Source organism: Macaca thibetana, chromosome 3, assembly GCF_024542745.1.
Source record: "Macaca thibetana thibetana isolate TM-01 chromosome 3, ASM2454274v1, whole genome shotgun sequence".
Classification (NCBI taxonomy): Eukaryota; Metazoa; Chordata; class Mammalia; order Primates; family Cercopithecidae; genus Macaca; species Macaca thibetana.
Genome location: NC_065580.1, coordinates 120,997,966 through 121,015,389, shown reverse-complemented (window position 1 = coordinate 121,015,389; position 17,424 = coordinate 120,997,966). Strand labels below are relative to the sequence as shown.

The 17,424-nt window shown below is 41.2% G+C and overlaps 2 long non-coding RNA genes across 2 annotated transcripts in view; one reads left to right on the top strand and one right to left on the bottom strand.

Annotated features, from left to right (window-relative positions):
• Window positions 1–9,409: 9,409 nt before the first annotated feature.
• LOC126950980 (uncharacterized) lies at window positions 9,410–13,238 on the bottom strand. Its single transcript, XR_007724306.1, has 3 exons — window positions 12,729–13,238; window positions 10,218–10,330; window positions 9,410–9,818 (listed from the first exon to the last, which is right to left on the bottom strand). It is a non-coding gene; the product is annotated as an uncharacterized LOC126950980 (long non-coding RNA).
• The window catches only part of LOC126950981 (uncharacterized), a 9,736-nt gene continuing 3,954 nt past the window's right edge, over window positions 11,643–17,424 (top strand). The window contains exons 1-2 of the long non-coding RNA XR_007724307.1: window positions 11,643–11,776; window positions 15,303–15,378. This is a non-coding gene — a long non-coding RNA (uncharacterized LOC126950981). The remainder of the gene's footprint in view (window positions 11,777–15,302; window positions 15,379–17,424) is intronic.

Sequence of the window (17,424 nt, the reverse complement as noted above, 5' to 3'; positions counted from 1 at the left end):
GTCCTCATGTCCACGAAGTGATTCGTGACTTCCTCCATCTGTAGGACTTCTCATGGGGAATCCTCATGCTCTATTTACCAGTGTCTTCTTCTTCCACTCTGAGGTCCTTTATCGGAAGGATGGTATTTCAACTGCTGTTGCATCCCAGCCCAACACAGCCATGGCTGCTGTTGTAACTGACTTGGATGCTACAGAATCACTGTGAGCGGGGCAAGATGGGTGAGGATTCTTACCCAGGAACGTGCTCTTTTGACTTTGGCAACACAAAACCTTGCCATTATGCAGGCCATGTTTATTTCTAGGTTTTTTTCTCTGTACTTTAGCCCTTTCTCCTACCAAAAGAAATAACAGCCCTGTCAGTCACAGAGCAATTGATAGTGATAAAAATTCTCCTTTTAGACAGTGAGTTCACTTGTTCTTAAGTCATTCTTTGCCACAAACTGCAGGCTCATTATATGAGGAAAATGTGGTATCTCTGAGAAGCCACACTCTTAGAAGTTTATAATTTACCTCAACTGATGACTAAGGTCTAGAGGTTTTTACTGCTTATTTGAGTGTGGTTTGGGTGGGGAAGTGATGATAAACAAAGCTTCATCTTACTCACTGGAGCTGGTCTGGAAACCACAGAGCAATACCTGTTCTTTGGGAAGGCACCTACTGCTTGCTTGGGGTTGTGGAGAGGAAAGGAGCAGTCCTCTCAAACTTAATCTCTGCTCTGAGCAGGTGCTCACTGGCCAGGATACTCCACCCCCAAATTCCCGTGCTCCATGCTCTGTCTCCCTCTGAGTTTCAGCCAAGACTTGCAGTTGCAAAAGACTATTCCACCTGACATGACTTTGGGCAAGAAAAATGGAATTTGGGGCAGGATATTGGGTGATCTCCACAAACCCAAACACAGGACATACGTGCAGACATCAAATGGAAGTGAAATTCAGAAACGGGGAGCAGGTAATGCAGTTCAGGCTGGCTTTTGCTCCCCACAGTCTCTCCACACTCTCTTTGGTTAAATACAACCATCCCTGAAACCTCAAGTTCACGGTCCTCCTTTCAGACTGACCAGATTCTCTCCACCCTATTTCTGAATTTCCAGTGCAAATGTATTCCAGAATTTCTCCCAGGAATCCATGTTGGACAGAAGATAGGTGAATGTCATGTGTGCAGAGCCCATCCCCACAATGGGAAAAAGTGTGGGCTTCACAGATAACCTCAACACTGATGGCAACCCCCTCCTATCCTTTCCTTTCCCCACACCATGTAAACAGACCTCCCTCAGCACCTGTAGAAGGAACCAACCCTGCCAACCCGACACCTGGATTTTGGACTTCTCACCTCCAGAACTGCAAGACAATACATTTCTCTTGTTTGAGCCACATGGCTTGTTATGGCAGGCCCGGGAAACTATCACACTGCCCTTCAAAAAGAGGAGACAGACAAGCTGGGTGGGGCAAAAGAGATCTCCTCAAAATTGAAGGAGGTCACAATGGCTTGGCCATCATTGCTGAGGCCATGACTTACCTTTAACATGGATGGCCCCTTAAGTGGAGGATGAGGCAATTCAATTGAAGAGATTTGAAGAATACATATGTCTATACCTATATCTGTATTTATACAGTGCTCATTAGCCAATGTGACTAGCGGCTACCATATTGGACAGCACAGATAAAGAGCATTTTCATCATCACAGAAGGTTCTGCTGTACACTACTGATCATGAGAAGTCAATGATGAGACTAGGGCTCTAGAGCCTTGGCTGGGTTCCAATCCTCCTCTTCCTCTCCAATTTCATTGTGTGTGTGTGTGTGTGTGTGTGTGTGTGTGTGTGTGTGTGTTTGTATCATACCCACACTTACCATGGAAGTCACTTAGGAACAGAGAACCTCAAGGTCAAACTACTCTTTGGCAAGGCTTGAAATTCATGGCTGTTTTTAAGAATACTTATTTACTCAATCATTTTTATTGTTGATCTTTTAATCTACTTTTCCTAAATTTCGTCTTGGTTTTTTAATTTTAGACAGTTTTCTTTTTGTTTGGCAAAACTATTGGTTGGACATTTGTTGAATTTCTTTGTTCAGAAATCAACAAAAAACACCCTCAGGTTCAGAACTTCTGATCTGTTGAGCATGTGCAATTCAGGCATTGAAAAGAGAAGGGCTGTGTCTTTAACAGTATGGAGCTGGGCTGTCCAATATGGTAGCCAATGGTTGCATGTGACTATTTAGGTTCAGGTTTAAATTAGTTTAAATTAAGTATGGAAGTCCCCAGTCACACTGATCTAGTGCTCGGTAGCCACATGTGACTAGTGGCTACCATACTGGACAGCACAGATGTAGAAGATTTGTACCTTCACAGAAGTTTCTGCTGGACAGTACTGCTCATGAGAAGCAAATGATGTGAAAGACCTAGAGCCCTGGCTGGGTTTCCATCCTCCTCTCCAATTTCCTGATCATTCATCTTAGGCAAAACATTTGATATTTTTTAGTTTTTTCCCCTCTTCCTACTAAAAGAGAAGGAAAACTAGCTTGCTTACATAATGGATGTAGTTTGTGAAATAAAAGATATGTATACAATTTAGTGCAAAAAAATATTTATAGAACAATTACCGTGAGCCAGGCATCATGGTAAGTCTGCAGACCAAACACATATAACACACTCTGCTAGCCTCATGGAGCTTGCAGTCAAATAAGAGAAAAATGAGGCCAAAAATAATTCCAATACAAGCAATAACAAATATGCACAAGATATTGAAATTGGATGAAATGATACAAAGGTGGAATGATTAATTTGAGGGCAGTATAGACATTTGTAGGAAGACCTCATATAGGAAGAGTTTCTGAAAGAGAAAGTTTGGATGATGAATTGGAGTATGATAAGTTGCACTCAAGTTTTGTGTATGGCCTGTATACAATAAAATTTAGGTCTCGCTCAGCACTTTGGGAGGCTGAGGTGGGTGAATCACGAGGTCAGGAGTTCAAGACCATCCTGGTCAAGATGGTGAAACCCCGTATCTACTAAAACTACAAAAATTAGCCAGGCGTGGTGCCAGGCACCTGTAATCCCAGCTACTTGAGAGCCTGAGGCAGAGAATTGCTTGAACCCGGGAGGGAGAGGTTGCAGTGAGCCAAGATCGTGCCACTGCACTCCAGCCTAGGTGACAGAGTGAGATTCCATCTCAAAAAAAAAAAAAAAAGATAAAAATAAAATCCAGGTCTCTTATTTTCTCCTCCATTTCTTTCCCATGATCACAGCTCTACATCAGAAGTGTTCAAACTTTGGGCCGGGTGCAGTGGCTCACGCCTGTAATCCCAACACTTAGGGAAGCCGAGGAAGGCAGATCATCTGAGGTCAGAAGTTTGAGACCAGCCTGACCAACATGGTAAAACCCTGTCTCCACTAAAAATACAAAATGAGCCAGGGGAGGTGGCACATGCCTGTAATCCTTGCTACTCAGAAGGCTGAGGCAGGAGAATCGCTTGAACATGGGAGGCAGAGTTTGCAGTGAGCCAAGATCACGCCATTGCACTCCAGCCTAGGCAACAAGAGTGAAACTCCATCTCAAAAAAAAAAAAAAAAAAAAAAAAGGTTCAAACTTTGTAGCTGACCTGAAGAACACACTATTCAGAGTCTTACGTGAGACCACAATATGTAAAATGTGTAAATGCAATGTAGGATTCCACTTTGGGCCAACATAGAGTAACAGGTATCACATTTATCCTCTTGATGAAAATAACAACAACAATAAAACTAGTTAAAAACACCATCAGCTTTCAAGATACTAGACACCACCTGATGCAGGACAGTGATCACCATGAGGCAGGAAGCAAACCATGTGATCCTTAACATTGCCCCTGTCTTGAAAGAGCTTCCAGGTAACAGTGCAGAGGGAGGAACCCACGTGCCAGAAGACTCCATAATTTGATGAGACAGAGCTGACAGGTTGTATGGTTTCATTTACGTGACATGTCCAGAAGAGGCAGACCCGTGGAGCCTGAAAGTAGACAACTAGTTCCATGGGCTGGGAGGAGAGGCAAGTGAGGAGTGACTGTTAATGGCGTTTCTTTTTGGAGTGATAAAAATGTTGTGGACCTAGACAGTGGTTAGGGTTGCATAACTTTGTGAATACACTAAAAAATTAACTGCATTGTACACTCAATAAGGGTGAATTTTACAGTATGTGAATTGTATCTCAATAAAACTTTTACATGACATAGTATTAAAGGCCAGAGAGAAATGAAAGTATATTACACAGCTGTTAAATCACCAAGGATGTAGTCTGTTATTCTGTTTCTTTGTTGTTTTTATTTCATCCTCTTTAGTAGACATCACTGCTGTTCATCAATTATTTCCAGTATTTTTCACTTCCAGGGGTATGCTAGGCTTGTACCTCTCTGCCCTTGTATTAGTCAGCTCAGGCTTCCAGAATAGAATACCACAGACTGTGTGTGCCTTAAACAACAGAAATTTATTTCCTCACAGTTCTGGAGGCTGGAAGTCCAAGATCAACAAGGTGCAGGGGCTGTCATTTCTGGTGAGGGCTCTCTTCCTGACATAGTGAGATAGCTGCCTTCTCACTATGTCCTCACATCCCTTTCCTCTGTCCACACACTCCTGGGGGCTCTTCTTCTTGTAAGGCATAATAACTTAACCTGTCCCGACTAATGCAACCTCCATAATAAACATCGTTATCTTGCTTGAGTTTCTTCAAGTTTATAATTTTTAAAAATCATATAACATTTCAAAGAGTTAAGGTTTCACTTTAAAAAAAAAAAAAGATACCATTGTGGAACACATAGATTGTTTCCCGTATTTCTCTATTAAATAATCAGACTGCAAAAAACTTATGACTCTGTCTTTTAAAAAACTTCTTAAAATTCCTTAGGTTATATCCACAAGTGGGATTATTGGATCAAAAATCCCACAATTTTATGGATGTTGATTTGCATAACCTTTTACTCTATTACTTGTAGTATGTACCTGTTCCACTATATCTTTATGATCATTAGGTTGTAATATTGTTTTAACCTTATTAAAGTGATATACAGATGATTCCCAACTTACGATGGTTCAACTTAAGGTTTTTCAACTTTATAATGGTGCAAAAGCAACACACATTTAGTAGAAACTGTACTTTGAGTACTTATACAGCCATTCTTAATTTCACTTTCAGTACAGTACTCAATAAATCACGTAAGATATTCTCCACTTTTTGTAATAGGCTTTGGATTAGATTATTTTGCCCAGGTGTAGGGTAATGTAAGTGTTCTGAGCATGTTTGAGACTCAGCTATGATGTAGGTTAGGTATATTAAATGCATTTTCAACTCTATATTTTCAACTTATGATGCGTTTATTGGGAAGTAACTCCATTGTAAGTTGAGGAGCATCTGTATTGATACTTAGATTTGTGCAAAAATTCATTAAAAATCTGTATCATTTTGCATAAAGCATAAATCAAGGGTGATTACTAGATTCTAAAAAGTAGTCTTCTGAAGTGCTTTAAGTTTGATTTGTTTCAATCAGCATAATGGGTGTGTCCAGGTCAAGTGTGAGAATTATATTTTGGTGTCCATTGAAGTAGGTGGGGTGTAAATTCTATGAAGGGCTGGACTGGCAGAAGGATGTGGTCCTTAAGCTAGGCACTTCATGTAGACATATGCGTGATGAGCTTAAAAGCAATTAGAGTGTCTTGGCCCATGTAGGTGGAATATTGAAGAGTGTCAGGCAGAACTGGATGGGAGGTGCAGTCATACAGTCAGGCTCTCTCTTAAGGTCAGCTCTGCCTCCTGTTGTATTGGCTTCTTCTGAAGACAAGTTCTCCCATGAAGTGGGGAAGATGGCCACCAGTAGCCTCCCAGTTTAGCAGTACAGGGAAAGTGAAACTCTCCTTCCCAACATACACATAGCTACCTCAAGGGAGGCCCTCCTGGCCCTGTGGAAACACATACCCTTCGCATCAGTCCCTCCTCCTGTGGCCAACTGGGGATGGTGTGCTGATGGACATCCTAGGACCACAAGGAATGGAGAGATGAGTTCTTCCAGGGAAGGGGGATCCTGGGCAGACCAAACAATAAAAGTCCCCAGTGTCATGCATCCTTATACAATCCTATGGCTGAATTAATAACTTAATTAAGGGAAATTCCAGATCAGCCTGAAGCATCCTGTAGCATCAGAGGACATGCTTTAAAAAACAGGAACACATCAAAAGGACGTAGGAGTCATCCTGAAACAGCACCCAATGGCCAAAGCTGGAACAATCCACGAGTCCGTGCCAATATAAGTAAATGTGTGAATAAGCAAATACATAGGGAAGAAGGGACAAATCTTTCTCACAGAAGCACCACAAGTAATACAGGGGAGCAATGATGCAGCCAGCCACTTCTCCAGGAGGTGGGGCTTCATTGCTCTCCTAGTGAGTGTGGACTGGACCTGGTGACTCACTTCCTCTAGAAGGGTATGGAAAGTGAAAAATAGCAACTTCACGATGGAGTAATCTGGCGGACGCCACCACAACCAAGGGCTCAAGGTTAACATCACCAGAGATGAGTCACGGTGAGGTCATGTGCCCCCGAGGCGAGGCAATGAGAAGGGCACTTCACCCCATGGCACTCACCCCCAAAATGTAACCCCAATCAACCACAGAAAATATCAGCCAAACTCAAAGTGGTGCACATCATCCAGAATGCCTTATCAGCACTCCTCCAATGGGTGATGGTCTTGAAAAAAAAACAAAGTCCCAGAAACGGTCATAGACGGGATGAGATTAAGGAGACAGTCTAAATGCGCTGTGGGATCCCGGATAGAATCCTGGAACAGAAAAAAGGCATGAGTGAAAAAAATTGGTGAAACACCCAAAAAACATCTGGAGTTTAGTTAGTAGTATTGTGCCAGTGTTAATTTCATAGTTGTGACAAACATGCTGCGGTTATGTAAGATGTTAACAATCACAGGAAACTGGGTGGAGAGTATAGGGAAATTCCTTGTATTATCTTTACAGCTTTTCTCTAGATCTAAAATTATTCCAAATAAAAAGTTTATTTGAGAAATTAACAGTGATTACCGATTTCATACTGGGCACTGATTTAAGGGCTATGCATATATTAACTTTTAAAAATCTTAACAATAACATTGAGGTATCTACTATTATGATTACCATGCTAATTTTATGGATGAGGCTACCAAATCTGAGCGGTTTAGTGATTATCTATAGTCACGTGGTTCTGAGTGTGCGATTAACGCCTAAGCAGTTTGGTTCTAAAGCCTGTCATCTGCAATCTGTAACTCTACATAACAAACTTACAAGGAAGAGTTAATATCTGCATATCGTTTTTCCTCCTGAACACCCTTACCTTAGGAGAAAAACCTGTTCTGGTCTGCAGAGCTCACAGGCGGTTCCCCTCCACTCATTCCCTTTGCATATAACTTTCTAAGAGGCAGGCTTTCAAATTGCAAGTGTTCCTAATTCCTAATACCCAGGACCCACAATACTGGCAATTTCCAGAAAAGAAATGCAGGCAGCTTAGAAAAGAGAGTTGAGAGAGAAAGAATTAACAAAAGGGAAATAAAATTTAGTGGGGGAAATTATGAAAAGCAGTGCAAACTTGATTCCCTCACCAGGGTAACTCAGGGATTGAGGAGAAATGGCTTGCTGCCTTAGGTGTCGGTCACAGACCCCAAATCACCCACAAGAAAAGTGCAGTGAGCCCTCAGCCTCCTGCTTTTACTCACGAAAAGCACCTGTTTTCTGCTCTGATAGAGATCAGTGAATACCAGCCACTGAATGACTCTCACGTGATACGCCTTGTGATGTTAAAGCTCGTGCTCCTGAATTCTCACAATATTGTGTGTTTTTTATGCTCCCGTAGAGTAGGGGTCTCAGCCCAAACATGTCCACCGCGTGATTTCATAGGGCCCATGAGCTAAGAACAGTTGTTATGTGACGAAATGGTTGAAAAATACATCTATGAAGACTCTTGTGTGACGTGTGAAAATTAGACCGAATTCAAACTTCAGCGTTCATAATTTAAGTTTTATAAACACAGCCTTGCCCATTTATTTACATATTGTCTACGACTGCTTTCACACCGGAAACAGTGTGACCATATGACTTGCAAAGCCTGAAATATTTACTATCTAGCCCCTTGCAGAAAATGTTAGTTGAGCCCTGGTATAGAGAAAAAAACTGTGACCTGGAGAGATTGAAAAACACTCATCCATAAGGATGCAAAGAAACTGTTGTCTGGATGAGCCCTGGGGCGTAGGTGCTCTCATTACGGGGCGGGCAGGGAAGGAGGCATGGGTGAGAAGGTGGGGCGTTTGCATGGTACCCTTCTGTGCTGAGGGTTACTCTACAGTGAGCACGGACTGGTTTGATCTTCAGGGGCCGCAAGTGGTGAGGCATCCTTCAAACCCAGACAGCTCTGCAAAGCCCGCCCACCAAACGTAAATAGGACTCATCCCAAGACATGAGGTTCAGGACAATCACTCAGTTTGAATTTTTCCAGATCCTGGGTCATTCTGGAATATGACTGGGAGAATAAAAACTCCAGAAAGGCAATAAACTCATAGAATTGTAAAGTGAAGTAAATCTTAAACGCTTTTAAATAAGTGAAAAGCAACTAAATAAGTCTCAATATATTTTCCCTCCAATAGTTAAAACACAAATTTAATGCCAAAATAAATGCACATGGATTGCCAAAACTTCCTTAAGACCTCAAATTCTTAACGCTCCAGGACTGAACTTATATTCCATGTGGTATCCCAAGGCCAAGGTGTGTAAGAGGCATGAAAGAAAGCTTGGAAAAGCAAGAAAAACGTCCCCACGAATTAGAGACCAGTGTCTTGATAGTAGAGGTTTCCTGGATTCGGGATGTCCCCTCCTCAAGGCCATGGTAGAGGAAACTGATGGCTCATTCATTCAACAAATATTAGGTAAGGGTCTGCTCTGTTCTAGCAGCTGCTCCTAAAGCAAGGCTGAGACAGGCAACGTCCCTGCTCTTCTGAAACTTACATTCTAGTGGAGGAGAGAGGGAATAAATAAGAAAACACATTTTAAAACATCATTTCAGGCAGAAGTGAGTCCATGAAGCAAGCAAGCATGTGATAGGACAAAGATGAGGTGTCAGGTGCACTTAGGCTGAGTGGCCCAGGAAGGCTCTCTGGGCAGAGCCCTGAAGAAGAAGATGTCAGCTGTTTGGAGACCAGGGTAGGATCATTACAGACAGAGGGAGAAGGCAAGAGAAAGGCTCAAGGGGAGAAAGAGTAAGGCCTACTCAAGAAACAGGAAGTACACATGGAGCAGTATCAATGGGGAGGGTGCCTGAGAGGGTGTTGGAAAGGGAGGGAGAAGACACAGGAGTGGGCCTTGGAGGCAAGAACAAAGAGGTCAGGTTTCATTCTGGGTAAGACGGTGTGGTAGGTTAAACTGTGTCCCCCAAAGATAGGTTCAAGCCCTAATCTCTGGTGCCTGTGAATGTGACCTTATTTGAAGATAGGCTCTTTGTGAATGTAATCAAGATAAAATGAAGTCATACTGGAAACAGAGGGGTCTTAAATCCAATGATGGGTGTCCTTATAAGAAGAGGGAGGACTGGGAGGCCGAGGCAAGTGGATCATGAGGTCAGGAGTTTGAGACCAGCCTGGCCAATATGGTGAAACCCCCCATCTCTACTAAAAATACAAAAATTAGCCAGGTGTGGTGGTGCATACCTGTAGTCCCAGCTGCTCGGGAGGCTGAGGCAGGAGAATTGCTTGAACCCGGGAGGTGGAGGTTGCAGTGAGCCGAGATCATGCCATGGCACCCCAATTTGGGTGATAGAGCGAGACTCTGTCTCAAAAGAAAAAAGAAGAAGGGGGACACAAAAGGTACACACAGGGAAAATGAATGATGACATTCATTGACAGAGACAGAGATTGAATGATGCAGCTACAGGCCAAGGAGCACAGTGGATGGAAGGGCAGGGTAGATTCTCCCCGGGAGCCTTTGGAGGGAGCATGGTCCTTCTGATATCTTGAGTCTCTGAAACCGTGAGAGGATAAAGTTCTATTTTTTTAAGCTTCTCAGTTTGTGGCACCTCGTCATGGGAGCCTTGAGAAACACAGATGGGAAGCCACCAGAGGGCTTTACAGAATGGCATGATCTTAAACCATAACAGGTGTTGTGGCTGTTGTGCTGAGAATGGAATCAAAGAGGCTGTGAAGGGGGTGATGGTCAGGGTCAACTCACAGGTCAGAAGTGGCAGCGACCCTTGTCAGGAGCTGAGCTCCCATGGCACAGCTGAAATTCTGTAAAGGCTGCCAGGCACGATGCGGTCACACACGGATGCATCCACCTACATTCTTGAGGACCAAAAATTATAGAACCCAGATTAAGGCAGGAAATTGCAAATACTGGCCCTGACATACACAAAGCTTCCTGGAGAAGAGTTTCTTTGGGGCAGATGCCATGGTTTTCCATTGTTTTACATCTCCACCGATTTTTACAGAGGGTTGAGTACATAGTCTAGTTAGTCACTAGTTACCCTCATGCATACTTGCCCACTCATGCATACTCTAGTAAAGGCCTGCTGAGTGTTTCTGGATGGGCTGAAGAGAAAAGGTGGAGGACCAAGTCCTAGAAGCAGATCTCTTACACATGCCAAGACTCCCATTATCTTTCTCTTTCATGTTCTCCTTCAACCTTGCTAGAATTCATCTATTGCACATATTTTAAAAGTAACTATATTTTATCCTGAAATATAGTGGTTGTCAAGAATATATGGGCTCATTCTGCCTCTTACTTGGGATGAGAAAATTTTGACTCTTTTACTTGGAATCACTGACAATAAAGACCAACCAACAATCATTGGACTATGTTTTAATGAACTAATCAGGGATTCCATCACAATGAAAATTAAGGCCACCTGGTTAGTTTCACAGGCGTGAACAGTAGATGTTCCCATCAGGTCTTGGTATCCATTTCCCTTTAATAGCAAATTTTAAAAAGGTACTCTCGTGGTCATGATGGAGAGATTTACAGATGTTTCAATGAAACTCTTCATTTGGAATTTATGTAGCAATGTACATATTGACTTTGTGTCACTGAGAATACCAAGATTTATTATTCTTGAAGGTAAGTAATAACCTTGACTTTGACTTGGTCAATATTTATCTCATGAGTCGATAAATCTCCTGCAATAAATTTCAACTAAATCCTAAACTTTCTGGTACTGGACTGTATTCTCTGCTCTTTTTCTTAGGGAACCAGTGGTCAAACCTGTGGAAATATTCTCAGACGAACGTTATTTTTAGAGAATTCAGTCTGGTTACGACGGCAGACTTTTATTCAAATAACTTAATGTGGGTGGGAAAATTACAGACTCTGAATCTTTTTGTCTTCTTTTCAATAGTTATGACCAATGAATCTCCTCCCCAGTCCAGCGTTTTCTAAAGCTGAGCCCACGTGCTAACATCAGACACCAGCCTGATCACGCTGAAGGAAAAGCCTGTCTACAAATAAAGGCGATATATGACACCGGCCATTTGTGTGCCTGTCACTGCAGGCATTATCTGAGCTCCCCTTTTATATTTTAGCAGTGCATGATCTCATACTAACTTTCCGTAAGCTCAAAATACTTTTTTGGTGTTGGCTGCTCAAATAGTTTGTCACTGTCTAAAGCTACGGTGTGCCCTGTGAGCAACCAAAGAGAGTTGTTCTCATCTGGCTGGAAGTGAGATGATGGTTCTTTCCCCAGATGACTCAGCTTCTGCATCCAGAAAGGACCTTTCCCTACGATGATGTTCCAGGTAATCCCCTCTCCTCCACACTCTCCACGTGGAGCACGTACCACAGTTTGTCAGCGTGCACATAACAACACAGCTGGCAGTATGTTGTCTCTTTCCTTCTCCTTCAGGGAGCACACGCATAGGGGTGCCCGCTTTCCACATGATTTTTGGACCTTACCAGGTTACTGAATCCCAAAGGAGCTAATTCACAGAGAAGATTCCTTGGCCTGACTCTCCTCATGGCCCACCCACTGTGTCTTCCTCTACTTCGAAGAGGCCCATTCTAATGTGCTGGCAGATGAATCTGCAGATAAAGATAGGCTTTAATAGCCAGTACCTCTGCACCTTACCACCCGAGATTTTCCATCTAATGATAATTTTAGGAAGAATATTTTTCAGCTGTCCTACATCCACATTTTCGTCCATCAGAAGGCTTTGTTGTTTTGTTTGTTTCTGTGTTTCATTTTTGGAGCCGGGTTTATTTGATTTTATTTATTTGTTTGTTTTGCTGAAATTGCTAGAGAAGCTAGGGTTACTGATGAAATTTTCTGGAAAATCTAAAACACACACTTAGATTATATCAAAATGATCTCAACCAACTAATCAATCATTGAACATGGCAAGATATTCCCCAGATATGAGAGATATGAGGATGTTTCTTTTCTAATGTTGATGTTGAGGGACAGTAGCAAATAAAAGCAAAGATTCTAGAGCCAGACTGCCTAATGTGGATCCAGTCTCTCCCACTTACCAGCTGCGTGACTTTGGGCAAAGTTACTGTCTCTTTGTGCTTGTTTCCTCATGAGTAAAATTGGGATCATTGTAGGACTATGCATTAATTGATAATTAATTTAGTTAATATTTTAAAAGTACATAGAACAGTGCGTGGCACCTAGTAAGTGCTATATTGTCTGATAAATACATACAGTGACATCTTGCCAACAGTAATGACTTTTATTTATTAAATACCTACTCTCATGCAGCCACTTCATGCACTTTATTACATCTAATCCTCATAACCATTCTCCAAGGCATATCATTTTGAAGATGAAGAACCAGATTCGAGAGGTCAGATGGTTTGTCTGAGGTGACAGCAGGTGATAAGAGCTGGGACTGGAATTTGGGTCTTTTGAGCCTAAAAAATGATTGCATGTTTGTTATAGCATTGCCCCTGATAAGATTCAAACGTGACTTTTGCTGAGCACTTATTATATACCTACCAATTTCACATATGTTGCTTTAAGGACTGCAACAACCCCTCTGGGTTTGCCTGCTTCTATTTTCAGGCAAAGAACTGAGGCTCAGGGAGTGAAGGCACCTATGTGAGTAGTAGACCCAGGATTTGAACGCAGGTCTTTTGAGCCTAAAGTTATGCACTTTCCACATATTCCCAAAACCACAAGGATTCACATTTGTTGAACATGTACTCTGAGTAGCTTCCATATTGTTATCCTCCCACATTCCAGCTTTTCAATTAGAAAATCATCAAGCCTATGGAGAAATTGAAAGAATAGAACAATGAATATCCAAATAGAACAATGAATATCTAAATAATCTTCAACTAGTTTCAACAATTACTTTTATAACAAGAGGTTTCAAACATACAGAAAAACTGCAAAGAAATATTAAATGAGACCAAGAAGGTCATGTTTCAATGATAAAGGATACAACATGCACTAAGATCTAACTGTGATAAATATGTACACACAATAACAGCATCAAAATCCATGAAGTAACTACCATAGGAGCAATCATGAGAACAAACAGAAACACATCAGGTATGAGACTTCATTTCTCTCACCTGTGAAAGATCAAATAAGGATGCAAAACATATGTAAGACCGAATGAGGAGAGATGCTTAAAAGAGAATTGGGAGCATGGTGGAGGGCAGGGGAAGTCCTAATCCAAAGTGGCTGAGTGGGACAGTAATGAGTGAGTAAGCTTGGAAAGATGAGTATTACAATCAAAGGGAGTGCTTAAGGACTGTACCTATTGCCTGAGAGTAGGCAATAAACTCCAAACTACTAACTGACAACATGAAAACACCAGCCCTTGGAGAAACTCCTCTCCTGCCTAAGTACAGAGCAAACAGATTCCCTTTCCCTCAACCAAGTGGCTTCTGCTTAGTCAGGGTCAGATGTCTTCAGAACTCAGGTAGATCAATGTGTAAAGGATAAGGGGGAAGTTGACCGTCACTAAAGAACACAGCTCTGCCTAAAGACTGTGTGGGCATTTGTTAAGCAAAGTGTAAGTCAAACAGTACACACCTGGGGACGATATTCTTTTCCAAGGGCAACAGTTTTTGTCCCCCGATTTGTACTTCAGTATTTTTTTTTTTTTTTTTTTTTTTTTTTTTTCTCCTCTGGCCAAGGTCTGAGACAGAGATTATTTGAGATGGTTTACTGCATTGGGTAGAGAAAGAGATGTTTAAGGGGTGTAAAGTGTAGAGGTGTCATTGTATAAGGGATGTGCCAATCCCTGAATTGGATAAAGGTCCATAAGCAGAAATTCCAGGCATCTCTAGCTCCCCATAAATCCAATAAAGAGTTTTATTTGCATGTTCTAAAGTATAACCTAAGGCCAATAGACACACCCAAATAAAATGTAAGTACAAAATATTATATTCTATTTCAATGAACGCTATGATTTCTAAGTGTGCTGGTACCCATTGCCTTCTCTAAGCCTCACACACTCAAGATGTGAATTATCTGCTTCATAATTCAGTCCAGATGTCAGCATCATGGCTGGGAGGACAGTATGATGGAGACTGAATCCTCCACCAAATATAATTCTCCACCTTTGGTGCTACTGGTGTGCTTGAGTGAATGGACTAGTGGGGAATTATGCCAGAGGAGGCTGCAAATCTTTGGAAGACACCTGGAATGCAGCCACCACAAAGACAACAGCAGAAGGTGTATAGACAGCTGAGCTCATGGCATTTTTCTTGGCTACCTATGGTCTATGTAGTGCATACAAGTGACTCAAAAGTTCCTGGGTACCCGAGTAACATAATATGCAAATGCTAAAAGTATCATTGTGCCGACAGAGGCCTGGGGTCATGATAAAAGTCACTACTAATAAGGACTCAAAATTGAGAAAAGGATTTCAGCTTCTGGCCAAGATAGAATAACAGGAACCAGATTTACCCTTCCATATGAAACAATTTAAAACCTAGACAAGATCCATGGAACAACAGCAGACTTCTTGCTGGAAGTATGCAAACCAGAAACATTGAAACAACATCTTTTAAAAAAAAAAATCTTCATAGAATTCCATGTCTAATAATTTTTTTTTTCAGAAATAAAGGCAAATAAAAACCTTGTCAGGCACTAAAAAGCTTCCAAACCATTCATCACCAGCAGAATCACAGTAAAGATGGAAATCTGTATTTATACAAAGGAATGAAGAGCATCAGGAATGATAGGTGGGCAAATATACAACAGCACAGAGGCCAAGAGGGAGAAAGAATGTCTGTGTGCTGTAAGGTTTGGATTGTCTGTGAAGCCGTGTAGTATCACATCATGTCACATGTCTCCATGCTGTGCAGACGCTGGACTTGGAGTTAAGGAAACATCTGAAATCATGGTTTCCTGCGGAATGTGGAGAGACTGTGGGAAAGTCAGGTAACTCATCTGAGCCTCAGCTTTTTTCTTTTTTAAAATTGTAAATTGACAATTTATAATTGTATATAATTATGGGGTAAAGAGTGATGTTATAATGTATGAATACAACATGGAATAATTAATTGAAGCTAGTGGCCGGTGCGGTGGCTCACTCCTGTAATCCCAGCACTTTGAGAGGCCAAACCAGGCAGATCACCTGAGGTCAGGAGTTTGAGACGAGCCTGGCCAACATGGTGAAACCCCGTCTCTACTAAAAATACAAGCAAAGTAGGCAGGTGTGGTGGTAGGCAATTGTAATCCCAGCTACTTGGGAGGCTGAGGCAGGAGAATCGCTTGAACCCAGGAGACAGAGATTGCAGTGAGCCAAGATTGTACCACTGCACTCCAGCCTGGGTGACAGAGCAAGACCCAGTCTCAAAAAAATAAAATAAAATAAAATAAAAATTAAAAAATTTAGAAAAAAGCTAGTTAACATATCTACCACCTCAAATACTAATACTAATACTCTCTTCTAAGAACATTGAAATTTGCTTTCAGTAATTTGGAAATGTATAAAACTCTATTATTAACTATATTCAACATGCTCTGCAATAGAACTCAAAAAAGAAGAAATAATGTTCTTCTTCTTTATCTGAGATTTTGAACCCATTGATCATCATCTTTCCCCATTCTCCCCACCCCCAGGCCCTGTAACCACCATTCTAGTCTCTGCTTCTTTAAGTTCAGTTGTTTTAGATTCCACATATAAGTGAGAACATGTGGTGTTTGTCTTTCTGTGGCTGACTTATTTCATTTAGCACAATGTTTTCCAGTGTCATCCATGTTGTCACAAATGACAGAATTTCCCTCTTTTTTAAGGCTAAATAGAATTCCACTGTGTGTATATGTACCACATTTTATTTATTCATCTGTTAATGGACACTAAGATTGGTTCCATAACTTGGCTACTGCAAACAGTGCTGTAGCAAACATGGGGGTGCAGACATCTGTTCCACAAACTGACTTCAAATCTTTCAGGTAAATACTCAGAAGTGAGAATGCCAAATCATATGGCAATTCTATGTTGAGTTCTTTGAGGGACCTGCATACTGTTTCCCATAACAGCTGTACTAATTTACATTCCCCCCAACAGTGTATGTGGGGTCCCTTCCTCCACATCCTTGCCAACATTTATTATTATCTTTCACCTTTCTGACATTGTGACAGGTGTGAGATTATATCTTATTGTGGTTTTAATATGCATTTCCCTAATGATTGGCCATGTTGAGCATTTTTGCATTATCTGTTGGCCATTCATATGTCTTCTTTTGAGAAATGTCTATTTAGGTCCCTTGCCTATTTTTTTTTTTTTAATTTTCTTGTTATTAAGTTGCTTGAGTTCCATATATATATATTGGATGTTAACCCCTTATCAGACGTATGGCTTGCAAATATTTTCTCCCAATCAGTATGTTGTCTCCGTACACTGTTATTGGTTTCCTTTGCTGTGTAGAAGCTTTTTAGTGTGATCTAAACCCATTCGTTTATTTAAGATTTTGTTGCCCATACTTTGGGAGTTAACTCCAAACACTCATTTCAAAGACAAATGTTGTGCAGTTTTCCTCCTATGTCTTCTAGTAGTTTTAGTCTCTGGTCTTATGTTTAAGTCTTTAGGCCATTCTGAGTTGATCTTTGTATATGGGGTGAGATTCCGTGAAAACTGGAATTCCACATGCAGAAGAAGAATTTGAGACTATATCTCAAAAAAAAAAAAAAAAAGTATCTTTTGCTCCAATTTTTTAAAGCAACAGAAACCTCTACTGATGTTATAACTTTCAGATATAAAAATCATGAATAAAATGAGAATTCTTCTCCATGTGGAATTCCAGTTTTCATGGAATGAATGAATTCTTCCGCACGTGGAACTCCAGTTTTCACAACATCACCACTTATTAAAGAGGCTCTCCTTTTCCTATTGCACATTTTCATGGAAACTTTTTCAAAACTCTATTGACTATATATGCATGAGTTCATTTCTGGACTTACTATTCTGCTCCACTGGTCAAT